This window comes from Crinia signifera, chromosome 4 (genome assembly GCF_055691185.1).
Source record: "Crinia signifera chromosome 4, ASM5569118v1, whole genome shotgun sequence".
Taxonomy (NCBI): domain Eukaryota; kingdom Metazoa; phylum Chordata; class Amphibia; order Anura; family Myobatrachidae; genus Crinia; species Crinia signifera.
The window spans coordinates 20,788,136-20,806,901 of record NC_139220.1 but is presented as its reverse complement, the minus strand read 5'-3'; the positions used below and the strand labels follow the sequence as shown (position 1 = coordinate 20,806,901).

Sequence of the window (18,766 nt, the reverse complement as noted above, 5' to 3'; positions counted from 1 at the left end):
GTGGGATAGCGATATGAATGCAGTGCGGCATACCTCGCACATTCAAATTGCAGCCGAGTTCATTAAAATGAACGGGAATGCTCCCATTCACGTCACTGCGTACACATCGCAGTGACATCACAAGAGGACACATCTGTACTTACATGGATATGTAGTATATGTCTGTAAGTTTATATAACCACGTTTTTCGGGGACGTTCCCACATCCCACGTTGGGGGTGCAGTAGGCAGTCCCCCCTGTCACTTGCTGAGTAGTGCTAAATAGACTCTGTGCGCATGTGCACAACATATATTCCCGCAGCCAGAGGGGCTGGGGGTATGGCTAGAACTCACAGAGCCTCTGGCCTATGCCCCACAGCATCAAAACAGGGGCGTGGCCTCATGAAATGAAAATGAAATGATGATATGATGCTGATTATAGGCCACGCCCCTTTCCAGTAGGCCATGCCCCCTAATTAAGTTGAGAGGTATGCTTTTGTCACATGACAGATACCAATACGATAATACAATTTGTTTAAAACACGCCTGGATAGCATATCCTCATCAACTTTCACAGCAGCTGCTGTAATGCATTGCTTCAGTTTGTTTGCATACAGTATACAGGAAATGAAGGAACAAGAAAAGTTAGGATGAAAGTTTGGTACTCTTTACCTAGAACGGCACCCACGATTTTGATCTTAGGCATCGCAAGGTAAAAAATCACGTCGGTCGCATCGCATGCGTCCAAAAAAATCGCATGCGATGCGACCGATGTGATTACCGCGATTTTACATAGGGAACAATGTTATATGGCCCAATTGACCCGATTTTACATAGGGAACAATGTTAAATGGCCCACAGACCACAAATAGCCACCCTGAAGTGTGAAATGGCCCCCCCAATTGTTAACGCCACCCCACGATCAACGTCTTCGGGCTCGGTGGCTCGCTGCGCTCGCCACACTTTCTATTCTCAACTCCACGCCGACGTGGATAGTGGGGGTATGAAAAGGTCGGAGGACGTGTATCGCCGCACCTCGCGGGCTCGCTGTGCTCGCCACGCTTCGGGTTGACGTTGATCGTTGGGTGGCGTTAACATTTGGGGGGGCCATTTAACACTTCAGGATGGCTATTTGGGGTCTGTGGGCCATTTAACATTGTTCCCTATGTAAAATCGGGTCAATTGGGCCATTTAACATTGTTTCCTATGTAAAATCGCGGCAATCGTGTCGGTCGCATCGCATGAGATTTTTTGGTCGCATGCGATGTGACCGACGCGATTTACATTTTAACATGCATTTCTATGTAAAATCGGCATGCGATGTACATGCGATGCCCGCGATGGGTGCCGTTCTAGGTAAAGAGTACCGAAAGTTTGGTACTTATGTATTATCTGGGCTCCCATGTTAAATGCACCCCATTTTTTCATACCCCTACTATCCAACTACGCATGGAGTTGATTTTATATAGTGTGGCGAGCGCAGCGAGCCACCGTGCCCGAAGCGTGGCGAGCGCAGCGAGCCCCGCGAGGGGACGCGGTCTCATAAGAAAAACGGGAGCCCAGATATTACATAAGTACCGAAAGTTTTTATAACTGCAGATGTACAACAGTAACAGAATTTGTTTTTGCAACACTGGCATAGAAGCCATTTTGCTTACATAAAGCAATGGCATCTCAAGCGAACGTTCCTCCCAGATATGATTTTTTTATTCCTCCACTTCCTGAAAGTGCAGCTGTTGCAAGTGTTGACAAGGACATGCTCCAGTGTGTATGGAATTAATTGGATTATTACTGTATATTGATATCTGTCATGTGACAAAATCTTCACACATACAAAATCTATAACTTAGTCATAGAAACTTTCAGACATAGGGCCTTATTCTGGTTTACTCTCAGAGGCAAATTCCTTCTCAAATGGACAAAACCATGTGCACTGCAGGTGGGGCAGATATAACATGTGCATAGAGAATTAGATTTGGGTGAGTTATTTTGTTTCTGTGCAGGGAAAATACTGACTGCTTTATTTCTACACTGCAATATAGATCTCACTTTGAAGAAAAACCCCACCCAAACCTAATTCTCTCTGCACATGTTATATCTGCCCCACCTGCAGTGGACATGGTTTTGTCCATTTGAGAAGGAATTTGCCTCTGAGAGTGAACAAGAATAAGGCCCATAGGGAGGCATTCAATTGGTACTGGTTTTTATTCCGTGGTGAGAAAGTTGCACTTTTCCCTGTTTTTAGGGTATATTAAGATTTGTCCCATTGCAAAAAAAAAAATCCTGCACGGGCAAAAAATATGTGGATTGGTAAATCCACGTGTTTTCTATTCTGGGTTTTTTTAGTTACTTTTTTGCCCATGCCTTTTTGGGCCCCCGAAAAAATGTTAAAAAGGCATGGGTGAAAAATTACATAAAAAAAGGGGCAAAAATGCCTGCAATTAAATAATCATGGGTGACATTTAATGGGATGAGATATCCCGACTTTTGCGATTTTTAACCAAAAAAATGTAGAATCCAAATGTCCACATTTTTCAGAAATCGCCAACTTAATAGGATGAGAATTGAGGTAAAAATTGCACTTTTTGCCACAAAAATCTGAACTTTCCATTTTTCAACACACTTCAATTCTCATGCAGATGTTTTCCAATTAAAAAGTATACAATTTGCAAATTTAATAGGATGCGATTTTGGAAAAATGTTACCAAAAATCGCAAACACACCAGGTCTGACAGATGATTTTGACAGAACCATGCACAGACCAGTGTGATCTATGCATGGTTCGGTCCAAAAAAGTGTAAAAGTAAAAAAAAAATTGCGTGGGATCCGCTCCTGAGCATAACCAGCCCTGGGCTCAAAGAGCCAGTCCTGGTTTCGAAAAATCACGAGACAAATCAAATAGAGTTCCCCTTGATTTTTTAAAACCAGCACCAGGCTCAAGGGCCGGTCCTGGTTCCCAAAATACGGGGTACAAAATGAGTAGGGGGTTCCTCGTATTTCAAGAACCAGCACCAGGCTCAACACACCAGCAGGGTACTACAACAGCCGGTGGGAGACATTTTATACTAGTCCAATAAGCCAATAAGAAGCGGACTTTGGCTGGTGGTTAGGACTAAGCTGAATTTACATACAGATGTGGCCTTCTCAGCTTACCTACAAATGGGTTGCATGAGCATATAAATCGAAATTGTATCTTGTCATGTACACATTCAACCCATTCTTTGGAGCATGTGTACCATGAAACCCTATGAGATGTGGGTACATACTGTATGCAGTGCATGTGCTAGGGCATTAGTTGAGGCTTGACTCATCTGTAGCAGTTTCCATTCCTCAATCTATACTTAACTAACAAACATTTTAATGAACCATTGGCCTGTACCTTTAGATGGTGTGTGTAAACATGGTAATGCAGCAGGAGGCAACTTCATACCCTCCATTAACTGAAGGGCAAAAACCGGTACATATTAGGAAAGGGGGTGTGGTCATGGGTAAATGGGAAGTGGCAATGGATAAAGAGGAGTGACCATGTCCCTTTTCTGAATGTATACTGGGCATTTTTCCCCTACCTCTTCATGCAGGTACTGTGGGGCTAGGTTGTAGGGCAGCTAGATGTACTGGGGACTGCTGTGCGTGTGTGCTAGACCGGTGGGTCCCCAGACCGAGATTCTTAACTGGAAACGCCACTGAAGCACTCCAAGCCTCACTATGGGCACCCCACTGCATTGGGACACATCTTACTGGCGGGTGATTGGCTGCAATTGTCATATGACTTCCCGAACACATGAGTTACTGATCACAGTAACTCATGGTAGGCAACTTGTGTAAGTTGATATCGTTGTATGCTTGGGTGATCCTCCGCTGTATGTGAAGACAGCATTGGATCATCAGCAAAAACATCTTCGACCACACAATCAGTAAAATGTCTGTTATGCATTTTGCACCCTTTTTTTGGGGGTGTGGATTATTAATTATTCCCAATATGGGTATAGTCAATCAAGTTTGTCTTTAGAAAGATGTGTCACAACAGGTGCACTGTAGCTAATCTATGTGCCAACCATTGTTATGTCGACCTTTGAAACCGGTAAACCTTTTGCAACTGTCGACCTTAAGCACTCTCAACATTTCACCTGTCAATGCACTTCAATCATATGGTGTTGACCTATTGATTGTTGATAACTTGTCAATCTATCACCCTTATAGCATTGTATGTACTGTCTGACCCATGTTCTGTGTGGTATTTATTTTATTTGCGTATCTATTTCTACACTGTCTATTGTTACAAACAGTAAATTGTTTAATAATGGTTTCTGTACTGTACTGCAGTGCTATTTCTAGTGGTTATTGGCAGTGCAGTTTTGTTATGACTGTTGGACTTGTCGACACATGGGTTTGTTAATGATTATTATAGTTGCAGTCTTTGAACATTAAGGGGGCATTCAATTTGGGATTCCGATTGCCGGAACATCCAGACAGTCGGAATCCCAGGTCATTTTCATTTATCTCGACTGCAACTTGACAGCTGGAATTCAATGTTCCGGCTATCGAGTGTCGGAAAGTCAGAGGATTGGCGAAAACAGCTGTGAATTCGACAATCCACGACCGTTTCCAACAAAACCGATCCGGATCTGTTTTGTCGGAAACTGCCTTCAATGCTGTCGGAAGGCAGCATTGAATACAGTAGGTGACGGTCTCTATTTCTTCTGATGGAAAAAGTGGCCGGGATTGAGTACTCCCCATATTCTATTGTTTTTTTTAGAGAGTATCTGACGTAAAGTAGCTCTGTACATTCTACACCATGCATTTATCATAGAATACATCCTGCGCTCCACCTGGTAGACATGTAAGAAAGATGGACTGATATAAAACAAGCTATTGATCAGTTGATTTACAGTATTTATTTTCTATCTAGCTTTGTATTGATATCTCTCTCTGTAGTTACAGTATATTAGCTTTCCATTGCATTTTGCCCACAAAGAATACGACTGTAAACATGAGAACATATTCATTGAACTTCTTATTCAAAAATAAAATTTTGCATATAAGTAAGTAATAATGATAATTATTTAAGTTATTTAATTTATTCACTTTATCCTTTAGTAAGGCAAAAGGGAACTGTAGATGGGATGCAGTCAAAATCCCAATGGTCAAAATCCGGACAGGGTCAAAATCCCGAATGGGTCATAATAACTACAAAGACAAAATCCCGACAAGGACAAAATCCCGACATTTAAAATCCAGACAAGGTCAAAATACCGACATATAGAATGTACAGGTGAAACTGTCAACATGACTTTGGGTCGACAGGTCGCGAGGTCGACATGGGTATTTACACTGTTTTTTGACCCGACATGTGTCGACAGGCGGTATTTCATGCCCTACCATCCACTAGGGCATGGTGGGAGAATAAAATAGTGTGCCCGAAGCATGGCGAGCAAAGCGAGCGATACGAGGGGCTGCAGTTCACCTCTAACTGTGTCCATGTCGACTGTGTCGACATTCGGGTCAAAAACAGTGAAAAAACCCATGTCGACCTGTCCACCCAAAGCCAATTTGACAGTTTCACCTGCACATTCTATATGTCGGTATTTTGACCTTGTCTGGATTTTAAATGTCGGGATTTTGTCCTTGTCTGTATTTTAAATGTCGGGATTTTGTCCTTGTCGGGATTTTGTCCTTGTCGGTATTATGACCCATTCAGGATTTTGACCGTCAGGATTTCAAACCGAATCCTATATATACAGTAGTAAGCTTATAGATCCATTACTTCTCGGATGTCTACAATAAAAAAAACTATAAACATAGAGTACTGTTGTAAATACTTTAAGACATATATACAGTAATACAATTATATCTTTGCTGCTCGGTGAGACCACAAGATGTCAGTATGTATTAGCCTGTCATATCTCAAGGCTGAAGTAAAGAAATGGGATGCACGTATATTTTCTGTCATGCGGTTCCTTCTTACCTCTGGCATAATAGGTGATTCTTTGAGATCTAGTTTTCCCATAATACTGGATGTTACACACCTGTTGAGTTTGTATCATCCGTCTTTCAGAATGGGATTAGCATTGATGCACTGGATCTTGCCTCTGTGGCTTCACGTGTCTCTTCACCTGTTGATTTGTTTGGTCGATGTTGCAACCGGTCAAATCATTTACACAATTACGGAAGAGCTAGAAAAAGGAACAGTAATTGGGAATTTAGCCAAGGATATACAAATGGATACAAAGAATTTCTTCAATCGTAAGTTCCAGATGAGTTACGATACTAAGATTCAATATTTTGATATTAACTCCGAAACAGGCACACTGCACATTGCAAATAAAATTGACCGAGAGGAGCTGTGTGGGAGCAGTTTGCATTGTGTGATAAGACTGGGTGTTGTAATGGATATGCCATTAGTACTGTATCACATAGAAATAAACATCTTAGATATAAATGACAATGCACCGTCTTTCAATGAAAATAAAATCGTTTTAGCAATTGCCGAGTCAATGGACCCAGGCACCTGTTTTCCATTGGAGGGCGCATTTGATCCAGATGCCAGTTCTAATTCTGTCTGTGCATATTTTGTGCATCCAAATGATCTGTTTGATACAGAGATCCATGTAAGTGATCACAAAATTAAATCTGTAGCTCTCATTTTAAAGAATGCATTAGATCGGGAGAAACAAACATCCCACTTGTTAACCCTTACAGCTGCTGACTGTGGCAAGCCCAAACTGTCTGGGACAACTGAAATAATGATTCATGTTCAGGATGCAAATGACAATCCACCAGTTTTTTCAAGATCAGTTTACAGAATATCTGTACCGGAAAATTATCCAGTAGGAACTTTACTTCTAGTTGTCAACGCAACCGATTCCGATGATGGGGAAAATGGTGAGATTGAATATTCATTCAGCAACATTGTTCCGTTAACTGTGCAGCAGTTGTTTTCTATTGGGAAGGAGAGTGGGGAGATTAGTCTCAGAGGCTTTATTGATTATGAATTGAAAACATCTTATGAAATGCAAGTTAAAGCTAAAGACCATGGTCAACTGGCCCTTATGGGACATTGCAAAGTCATTGTTGAATTAACCGATGTCAATGACAATTCTCCTGAAATTAAGGTGACTTCTCTTTCAAACATCATCAAGGAAGATGAAAAACCTGGTTTTGTGATAGCACTTTTCACTGTTATTGATAGGGACTCTGGAAATAATAGCCAAGTGACCTGTCAAATACCTGACCACCTGCCATTCGAACTGCAATCCAAATTCTCAAATTATTACTCGTTGGTCCTCAAAAATAATCTTGATCGGGAATTGGTAGCAGAATATAATGTTCTCATATCAGCTGCCGATGCTGGTATTCCTTGCTTAACATCGGTTACTTCTATACATTTTGTTGTGTCTGATGTCAATGACAACCCTCCCATATTTATAAAATCATCATATAAAATTTCTGTGCCAGAGAATATCCTTCCTGGAACCTTGATTTCTCAAGTTTCAGCCTTTGATAAAGACATCAGTGAAAATGCTTGGCTCTCATATTCTCTGTTACCAAACAGTATCGAAGGTGTTTCTTCTATTAAATTAATTTCAATCGATTCAGAATCAGGAAAGATATTTTCCATAAATTTACTGGATTATGAAAAAACACAGATGTTTTCAGTCCTCATTGAAGCCAAAGATCATGGTTCACCATCTTTAAGCAGCACTGCTAGACTCACTGTATTTGTTCAAGACCTCAATGATAACGCTCCACAGGTATTGCCTTCATTTTCTACTGGAGAAGTCTGGAGATCAGTCCAAGTAGGACACTTAGTAACCAAAGTGAAAGCATTTGATCTAGATTCAGGTTATAATGCCTGGCTTCGATATGAAACAATTGCTCTCACTAACACTTCTGTCTTCAGGGTAGGGCTGTATACCGGGGAAGTAATTGTAGCTAGAACGATCAAAGAGACTGATGAAGATTTGCAAAATATATTGGTCTTGATAAAAGACCATGGAAACCCTCCAAAGTCTACCATGACTGTCGTGACCATCACTATCATGCAGTCTAGAAAGGAAGTGGTGGACAATGACGTGGTACTGGTTAAGAATAAACACATCAATCCAGAACTGAATGGACATCTTATCATAGCAATTTCTTTCATTTCAAGTGTTTTTTTACTCATTGTTGTGTCATATACAGGACTCAAATATTTGAAAACTTTCAGAAGTATAAGTAGCCTATCTAGAGCAGAAGATCTAGACTATATGAGAAATGACTGGACTTTAATAGAGAAGAAGAATGATTTTAACTTTACTCCAATGTACTTTAATATACACTCAGAGAATGATACAACACTCACCCAGCCATGGGCTTATTCAGCCGATGAAGAATATGCTAGAGGGGATATGCAAGAGGAAGCGTTCAGAGAGGCAAATGAGGTAAGAGGTGTACGTATTAACAAGCATGAATTCGACAATCTCTGGGGCAGCATTAACCTGATTACTAGGCTCCGAAAAAAACGCAGCCTAGTGAGCAGGTCTGAATTGCCCCCATAGTGTATATGTAGGTACTTGTGTATTATCACGGCGCCCATCGGGTCGCATCGTATACCATTAATTAAGGTATACGATGGGATGCGATGGAACCCGATTTCAGGGTTTTAAGAGCCGACTGTACAATTTTAATATTGCGTCGCATCGCATGCCATTACAATGGCATGTGATGCGATACGACGCGATCATACAAAATTTTACATTGTACAGCCACTCTGATAGCTGATTCCTATGTTAAATGCCCCCCCCCCCCGACCCGATTTTTAATTGTACACCCACCCTGATGGGTGATTACTATGTTAAATGCCCCCCCATTGTTAACGCCACCCCACTATCAACGCCAACCCGAAGCATGGCGAGCGCAGCAAGCCCGCGAGGGGTGGCGGTAAGCGTCCTCCGACCTTTTCATACCCCCACTATCCACGTCGGCGAGGAGTTGATGTTAGATAGTGTGGCAAGCGCAGCGAGCCACTGAGCCCGAAGCGTGGCGAGCGGACACGGAATACATGTGAAGTAATCCACATCCACTCGCCACGCTTCGGGCTCGGTGGCTCTCTGCGCTCGTCACACTATATAAAATCAACTCCACGCCGACGTGGATCAATGGGGTATGAAAAGGTCGGAGGATGCTTACCGCCGCCCCTCGCGGGATCGCTGCGCTCGCCACGCTTCGGGTTGGTGTTGATAGTGGGGGTGGCGTTAACAATGGGGGTGCATTTAACATAGGAATCACCCATCAGGATGCCTGTACAATTAAAAATTGGGTCGCATCGCATGCGATCGGATTGCATGCGATGCGATACGACCCGATAAAATGCCCTATGATGGAAATTGTGGGTGCCGTGATAATACACAAGTACCTATATGTATGAGAGGAGGTGATTTATCTAGAGGAGGGGTAAGTGAAACCCAGCAACATCTCAACAAATCTCTAGGACAGTGAAGTGGATGTAAAAACTTTATTAGCTAATATAGATTTAGAGGTGCTCAACGCTGCGGCACTCTGGCCGCTCATGCTTGTTTGTTGCGCCAAATTTGCACTTGATATCACACTCATTTCTTTTCTATGAGCCCCAGGATCGAATTGCATGCACACAAATGACAACAGGATCATGGCAATCACCATGGAAGTCGCACATGTTGATTGGTGCAGCAACGATGAGCATGGCTACATCTGTTGAAAGATACAATTACAATTGTGGGGAGATTTTTGAAAATAAACAAGTAAAACATGTTACAGTATTAACTTTAATGTGTGTGTACTGTATGTACATGTGTGTACTGTATGTACGTGTGTGTGTTTTCTGTCTGCATGTATGTAAATAGTATGTGTTTATGGAGGAGTGGAGGTGGTCTATCTAATGGAGGAGGAAGTGGTGGGTGGTATGGAGAGAAGCAGGAGAGGGATGGAGTGGAGTGATGGAGGGGGCGTGATGGGAAGAGCAGCTGAAGTAGTCACAATGAAAGGTGGAGAAGCAAAAATTGGAGATGGGGACAAACAGAATGGAGCAGGGTGCCAGCAGTGACTGCTGCTATGATGGTGCAGCCCAGAGAGGAGATGCTTCTAAGCATTTTGGGGTGTGGGGCTGGGATGCTAATATGTGACACCCTAGCCCAAGAAAAATTCAGTGATTCCCGGTTCTGTGGGTAAAACCAACCTACAGTACTCATATAATCGTGAGTCGCCAGCAACTTGCCGGAGAGTGGCCCAATCACCATAGCCAAGCCAGCAGTGGGTCACACTAGGAGTGGATCTGCGACTGCAGAAGAAAAAGGGGTGGGGGGGGGGGGGAGAGGCTCTGAAATATTATCTTTCTGTAGACCAACAGTGGGCATTCTTGACTGGATGGCATCAGATGTGACTACGTCAGACAAGTGGTAAAGTAACATTTCATGATTTTTTTAATCACAGAGTTTCACTCCAAAGATATTTTATTTTGTTTGAGATTACTCCAACTCCAAAATGTTCAACTGCAAGTTGCAAATGAGATCAATCAAGATCAATTGTGTTTCAGTATTGTATATTGTGCGAGGACTGGAATAGTAATCAGGGGCGGCGTTGCCATTAGGCAGCTTCAGGCAGCTGCCTAGGGAGCCGGCCACTAGAGGGCGCACTTTGTTTAACCCAAGTAGGTCCGATGTTTGCAGTTTTCACTGGGCCTTAACTAGAAGCAGCCGTCCGACCTCCTGCCCTTAACAGCAGCCGCCCACATGCCCGACCTCACACCCGTTACTAGCACAAAGCTGGATTACCTGTCTGTTCACTGTCAGTTAAAACAATTTTATACACTGCGGCTGCACAGTTCAGCTACTGGTGACTGATGAGCTGCACAGTCCCTCCCACCTTCCCAGAATACCAATGCAGGTGTGACGCGTCATCGTGCACAACGTTCAGGGAGAGCAGCCGCATGGGAGAGAAGATGGAAGAGCAGAAGCAGCAGGGCGCTGAGTGACTACTGTGTCACCTGCCCACCAGAAGAATGTGTGCATACTGGCTGGATCCTCCTGAGTTCTGCACTTAAGTACATACTCAGTGTCACACTGCTGGAGACTGACACAGCCTGCACCAGAAGTGAGATTGTCACAGCTGAGCTTGTTGTAGATATCCCATTATTGTCGGCACCACCCTCCTCCTTCTCTCCCTTTAGCTCACTCACAGACGTGTCCCAGTCAACCCAAGCACCCTCACCTTGACCCTTTTGTCCTTATAACCTAGCAGGGTGTTAATTAAGATTTAGTGCAGCTGGGCTTCTAGCATGCCCCCCCCCCCCCCTGAGGAATGTAGTTTACAGCCGGAGACAATGCTGACCAGTGGCGTAGCTACGTTTTGGGCGCCCCCCGCCGTTAGGGGGGGTGTGCCCCCCCTCGCCGCTGCCCCACCAAGCACCCCTACCCCCCTGCCCTGCCGCCGCCTCACCGCCTATGCAAACCCCCCCAATCCCCCACAGCCTTACCTATCGCGCTGGTCCCGGAGGCTCCGTTCTTCTGCTGAGGACCACCACAAAATGGCCGCCCCCATACAGCAGACAGTTTCAGAGAACTGTGTGCTATATGGGGGCGGCCATTTTGTGGTGGTCCTCAGCAGAAGAACGGAGCCGCCGGGACCAGCGCGATAGGTAAGTCTGCGGGGGATTGGGGGGAGGTTTAACTATATCACCGCAGCCCCCGGCGCCCCCACAAGCACAGCGCCCCCCCCCCCGCGGTGGCGGGAGCTGCGGTGCTATAGTTACGCCGCTGATGCTGACTTCCTAACATGTTTATATTTATAAGTATTCATCTGTAATACCTTTCAAACACTTGAATGTAAGCTCCTCTATAGCACATGCACCATAGAGAGGTCTGTTAACAGATACACAATGCAATTGCCACAAGGTCCAATATAGGGGTCCAAACTACAACCCAAAAAATGTAAGCCGCACACCTGTGACTGCATCTATTACCTTCACTGCAACATGCTGCAGCACCAGCACCATCTATTTTGTCTTCTGTCACAGCCCAATAAAAAGAGTCCAGTGGGTACAGATGTCTGCCCTCCTAAATCCTCCAGGGCGAGAGGTGCGGTGGCTGGAGAGGAGAAGGTTATTGAAATGGATGCAGTGTACAAATGTATGGATGTATGTAGGAGAGAGGCAGTGTTTGAATGTACTATATACTGTATGCACATGCAGAATGCAAGAGGGGAGGTAAGTATGGTGTAACAGTGTAATGTGGGCTAGGTGACATGAGGGAGATTGCTGGACTAATGAGGGGGAGAGGGAGATTGCTTCTATGTCAGGGAGTCTCCTGCAGAATGCAGGAGGGGAGGTAACTATGATGTAACAGTGTGATGTGGGTTAGGTGACATGAGCGAGATTGCTAGACTAATGAGGGAGAGAGGGAGATTGCTGCTATTTCAGGGAGTCTCCTGCAGAATGCAGGAGCGGAGGTAACTATGATGTAACTGTGTAATGAGGGCTAGGTGACATGAGGGAGATTGCTAGACTAATGAGGGAGAGAGGGAGATTGCTGCTATTTCAGGGAGTCTCCTGCAGATTGCAGGAGGGTAGGCAGCTATGCAAGTAGCCTTGCACCATCCCTGATAGTAATGCACTGTACTGTATATGCTGTACCACTAATACTAATACAGATCTGTAGCAGCACTTCTAGGGGTCATGGTGGACTGACAAATACAGCTAATTACTCTTCCCTTAGGTGCAAAGGAAATCATGTACATACACTCTGCAGGAACTGTATATAGGGCCTTATTCAGATCTGAGCCCAGTACAAATTTGTTTGGAAAATGGGCAAAACCATGTGCAGTGCAGGTGGGGCAGATGTAACCTGTGCAGTGAGAGTTAAATTTGGGTGGGGTGTGCTGAAACCTAAATTAGCCAGTATTTACCCTGCACAGAAACAAAATAACTCACACAAATCTAACTCTCCCTATACATGTTACATCTGCCCCACCTGCAGTGCACATGGTTTTGCCCAATTTCCAAACAAATTTGTACTGAGCTCAGATCTGAATAAGGCCCATACAGTGCATAAGTATTATAGCCCAGCATATGTGTATAAGTGCATGAGGATTGTGTAGCGACATGTTACTTCTCTGAATCCAGATAAAATGCCTCAGCGAGGTAGATGTAACCAGTGTCAGAATGCATAGTGTCAGCCTGGAAATGATGCTATCTATGAGCAGACAAGCAAATACATCACGTCACAGTTGTCAGACACAGGCAGGGAGAACATACAAGACTCATAAACACCTAATGACACTGATCAGTGATAGGAACCGTGTAGTGTCTGTGCGAGGCACTAATGCAGTAGTATTGTCACATCGCACCGTGGTGGAAAAGTGCAGTAGAAGAATTATAGTACAGTAATACTTATATTTAATTACATTGGTGGTTGGGCTGAATAAAAACAAAAAAATCAAACATTGATACAGTCCATATAGTATATATACGATTTCCCGGGGGGGGGGTTAGCGGGGTTGCATATGCCAGCAGTCAAAAGACCGACCCGGCATCCTTATATATAGAATCCCGACCAGGGGTGACCTAACCTGCTCTCGCAACCCCTGTATAGCCCTAACATTAACCCTCCCCCTCTGCAGTGTGACCCTAACCCTTCATGCTAGTGCCTAACCGTAACCTCTGTACCCCTCCACCTAAACCTAACCCCCCCACACGGCAGCCTAACCCTAAGCCCAGTGGCGTAACTATATCGCTGCAGCCCCCGTGATGACAGGCAGGCGCTGGGGGGTCTGCGGGCGCTATTGTTACTCCCCCAGCTCCCCCCTCCTTGTGGGTGCAGTGGGGAGCAGGCAAGGGGGGTCGGTGTGACGTGGTGGTCCCTGCAGTGCTGAGTATGACGTTGCCGGGGTCCCTGCAGTGACCTAGAAACAACGCGATTTCCACCGCCCGACGACGCGGGAAGTGCTACTAACTTTGAAGACACTGGGCGCACGCTGATTGGCTGAATCCGAATCTCAGCCAATCAGCGAATATTTTTGTAATGCCACTGCCTAAGTGCTTAAGGGCGGTATTCAATCTTGCCCGCTATTTCTGATAGGGGAAATACTGGTCGCTGCCTATTCAGTGCTGCCGACAGCATTGTAGGCGAATTCCGACACAACAGACCCTGCTGATCAGTTTATTATTACTTGCTATAATATCTGTGTGTCCTTCTCCATCCGAGATCTCCTCATTTGTATCTAATTTAGGAGGTCATTCAGGTTGACTCGCAAAGCTGCGAATTCCAACTTAACGCCGCCCGCACGAAGGTCTGCCCGCCACCTGCAGGCAGATTGCCCCCTGACATCTGCTGACATCAGCTGCTGTATTATTTTACTGGCCTAAATGTATTACTTTGCATTATTTTTACTGTATAGAAGATGGAGTTCACAACAATCGTGCGCGATTAAAGACACAGTGCAGCTACTGTAGGTCAAAAAACACCAGCGGGTAAACATCCAGCAAAGTACCCTAAGAATACATCAAAACACAGGTGGTGAATGAAGACAAAAAAGCGCACAGTGTATAACCTTAGAAATAATAAAAAGATTTATATCACCATTCATTTTGAAAGTTTTCAGGGTGTAGCTACTATAGGTGCAGGGAGTGCAGCTGCTATGGGCCCAGAGCTGAGAGGGGCCACCTTCCCAGTCACAGTTACATGTGTTATATACAGGGGTGTAGCTACCATAGGTGCAGGGGGTGCAGCTGCTATGGGGTCCAGAGCTGAGAGGGGCCACCTTCCCTGTCACAGTTACATGTATTATATACAGGGGTGTAGCTACCATAGGTGCAGGGAGTGCAGCTGCTATGGGGACCAGAGCTGAGAGGGGCCACCTTCCCTGTCACAGTTACATGTGTTATATACAGGGGTGTAGCTACCATAGGTGCAGGGAGTGCAGCTGCTATGGGCCCAGAGCTGAGAGGGGCCACCTTCCCTGTCACAGTTACATGTGTTATATACAGGGGTGTAGCTACCATAGGTGCAGGGGGTGCAGCTGCTATGGGGCCCAGAGCTGAGAGGGGCCACCTTCGCTGTCACAGTTACATGTGTTATATACAGGGGTGTAGCTACCATAGGTGCAGGGGGTGCAGCTGCTATGGGGCCCAGAGCTGAGAGGGGCCACCTTCCCAGTCACAGTTACATGTGTTATATACAGGGGTGTAGCTACCATAGGTGCAGGGGGTGCAGCTGCTATGGGGTCCAGAGCTGAGAGGGGCCACCTTCCCTGTCACAGTTACATGTATTATATACAGGGGTGTAGCTACCATAGGTGCAGGGAGTGCAGCTGCTATGGGGACCAGAGCTGAGAGGGGCCACCTTCCCTGTCACAGTTACATGTGTTATATACAGGGGTGTAGCTACCATAGGTGCAGGGAGTGCAGCTGCTATGGGCCCAGAGCTGAGAGGGGCCACCTTCCCTGTCACAGTTACATGTGTTATATACAGGGGTGTAGCTACCATAGGTGCAGGGGGTGCAGCTGCTATGGGGCCCAGAGCTGAGAGGGGCCACCTTCGCTGTCACAGTTACATGTGTTATATACAGGGGTGTAGCTACCATAGGTGCAGGGGGTGCAGCTGCTATGGGGCCCAGAGCTGAGAGGGGCCACCTTCCCAGTCACAGTTACATGTGTTATATACAGGGGTGTAGCTACCATAGGTGCAGGGGGTGCAGCTGCTATGGGGTCCAGAGCTGAGAGGGGCCACCTTCCCTGTCACAGTTACATGTATTATATACAGGGGTGTAGCTACCATAGGTGCAGGGAGTGCAGCTGCTATGGGGACCAGAGCTGAGAGGGGCCACCTTCCCTGTCACAGTTACATGTGTTATATACAGGGGTGTAGCTACCATAGGTGCAGGGAGTGCAGCTGCTATGGGCCCAGAGCTGAGAGGGGCCACCTTCCCTGTCACAGTTACATGTGTTATATACAGGGGTGTAGCTACCATAGGTGCAGGGAGTGCAGCTGCTATGGGGCCCAGAGCTGGGAGGGGCCACCTTCCCTGTCACAGTTACATGTGTTATATACAGGGGTGTAGCTACCATAGATGCAGGGAGTACAGCTGCTATGGGGCCCAGAGGTGAGAGGGGCCACCTTCCCTGTCACAGTTACATGTGTTATATACAGGGGTGTAACTACCATAGGTGCAGGGAGTGCAGCTGCTATGGGGCCCACAGCTGAGAGGGGTCACCTTCCCTGTCACAGTTACATGTGTTATATACAGGGGCATAGCTACCATAGGTGCAGCTGCTATGGGGCCCAGAGCTGAGAGGGGCCACCTTCCCTGTCACAGTTACATGTGTTATATACAGGGTGTAGTTACCATAGGTGCAGGGAGTGCAGCTGCTATGGGGTCCAGAGCTGAGAGGGGCCACCTTCCCTGTCACAGTTACATGTGTTATATACAGGGGTGCAGCTACCATAGGTGCAGGGAGTGCAGCTGCTTTGGGGCTCAGAGCTGAGAGGGGCCACCTTCCCTGTCAGAGTAACATGTATTATATACAGGGTGTAGCTACCATAGGGGCAGGGAGTGCAGCTTCTCTGGGGCCCAGAGCTGAGAGGGGCCACTTTTCCTGTCACAGTTACATGTGTTATATACAGGGGTGTAGCTACCATAGGTGCAGGGAGTACAGCTGCTATGGGCCCAGAGCTGAGAGGGGCCACCTTCCCTGTCACAGGTACATGTGTTATATACAGGGTGTAGCTACCATAGGTGCAGGGGGTGCAGCTGCTATGGGCCCAGAGCTGAGAGGGGCCACCTTCCCTGTCACAGTTACATGTGTTATATACAGGGTGTAGCTACCATAGGTGCAGGGAGTGCAGCTGCTATGGGGCCCAGAGCTGGGAGGGGCCACCTTCCCTGTCACAGTTACATGTGTTATATACAGGGGTGTAGCTACCATAGATGCAGGGAGTACAGCTGCTATGGGGCCCAGAGGTGAGAGGGGCCACCTTCCCTGTCACAGTTACATGTGTTATATACAGGGGTGTAGCTACCATAGATGCAGGGAGTGCAGCTGCTATGGGGCCCAAAGCTTAGAGGGGTCACCTTCCCTGTCACAGTTACATGTGTTATATACAGGGGCATAGCTACCATAGGTGCAGCTGCTATGGGGCCCAGAGCTGAGAGGGGCCACCTTCCCTGTCACAGTTACATGTGTTATATACAGGGTGTAGTTACCATAGGTGCAGGGAGTGCAGCTGCTATGGGGTCCAGAGCTGAGAGGGGCCACCTTCCCTGTCACAGTTACATGTGTTATATACAGGGGTGCAGCTACCATAGGTGCAGGGAGTGCAGCTGCTTTGGGGCTCAGAGCTGAGAGGGGCCACCTTCCCTGTCAGAGTAACATGTATTATATACAGGGTGTAGCTACCATAGGGGCAGGGAGTGCAGCTGCTATGGGGCCCAGAGCTGAGAGGGGCCACTTTTCCTGTCACAGTTACATGTGTTATATACAGGGGTGTAGCTACCATAGGTGCAGGGAGTACAGCTGCTATGGGCCCAGAGCTGAGAGGGGCCACCTTCCCTGTCACAGGTACATGTGTTATATACAGGGTGTAGCTACCATAGGTGCAGGGGGTGCAGCTGCTATGGGGCCCAAAGCTGAGAGGGGCCACCTTCCCTGTCACAGTTACTTGTGTTATATTCAGGAGTGTAGCTACAATAGGTGCAGGGGGTGCAGCTGCTATGGGGCCCAGAGCTGAGAGGGACCACCTTCCCTGTCACAGTTACATGTGTTATATACAGGGGTGTAGTTACCATAGGTGCAGGGGGTTCAGCTGCTATGGGGCCCAGAGCTGAGAGAGGCCACCTTCCCTGTCACAGTTACATGTGTTATATACAGGTGTAGTTACCATAGGTGCAGGGGGTGCAGCTGTTATGGGGCCCAGAGCTGAGAGGGGCCACCTTCCCTGTCACAGTTACATGTGTTATACACAGGGGTGTAGCTACCATAGGTGCAGCTGCTCTGGGGCCCAGAGCTGAGAGGGGCCACCTTCCCTGTCACAGTTACATGTGTTATATACAGGGGTGTAGCTACCATAGGTGCAGGGGGTGCAGCTGCTATGGGGCCCAGAGCTGAGAGGGACCACCTTCCCTGTCACAGTTACATGTGTTATATACAGGGGTGTAGCTACCATAGGTGCAGGGGGTGCAGCTGCTATGGGGCCCAAAGCTGAGAGGGGCCACCTTCCCTGTCACAGTTACTTGTGTTATATTCAGGGGTGTAGCTACCATAGATGCAGGGAGTACAGCTGCTATGGGGCCCAGAGCTGAGAGGGACCACCTTCCCTGTCACAGTTACATGTGTTATATACAGGGGTGTAGTTACCATAGGTGCAGGGGGTTCAGCTGCTATGGGGCCCAGAGCTGAGAGAGGCCACCTTCCCTGTCACAGTTACATGTGTTATATACAGGTGTAGTTACCATAGGTGCAGGGGGTGCAGCTGTTATGGGGCCCAGAGCTGAGAGGGGCCACCTTCCCTGTCACAGTTACATGTGTTATACACAGGGGTGTAGCTACCATAGGTGCAGCTGCTCTGGGGCCCAGAGCTGAGAGGGGCCACCTTCCCTGTCACAGTTACATGTGTTATATACAGGGGTGTAGCTACCATAGGTGCAGGGGGTGCAGCTGCTATGGGGCCCAGAGCTGAGAGGGGCCACCTTTCCTGTCACAGTTACATGTGTTATATACATTTTTCACCTTTGATACAGTACATAGGGGCCTTTACAAACTTTTGCCTTTACGACAAAACTAG

General features: G+C 46.6%; 1 protein-coding gene and 1 pseudogene across 11 annotated transcripts in view; both read left to right on the top strand.

Annotated features, from left to right (window-relative positions):
• Window positions 1–18,766, top strand: part of LOC146073839 (protocadherin alpha-C2-like) — a 198,460-nt gene that overhangs the window by 70,491 nt on the left and 109,203 nt on the right. The gene's annotated exons all lie outside the window — the stretch shown is intronic.
• LOC146072156 (protocadherin alpha-4 pseudogene) lies at window positions 6,029–8,515 on the top strand (annotated as a pseudogene).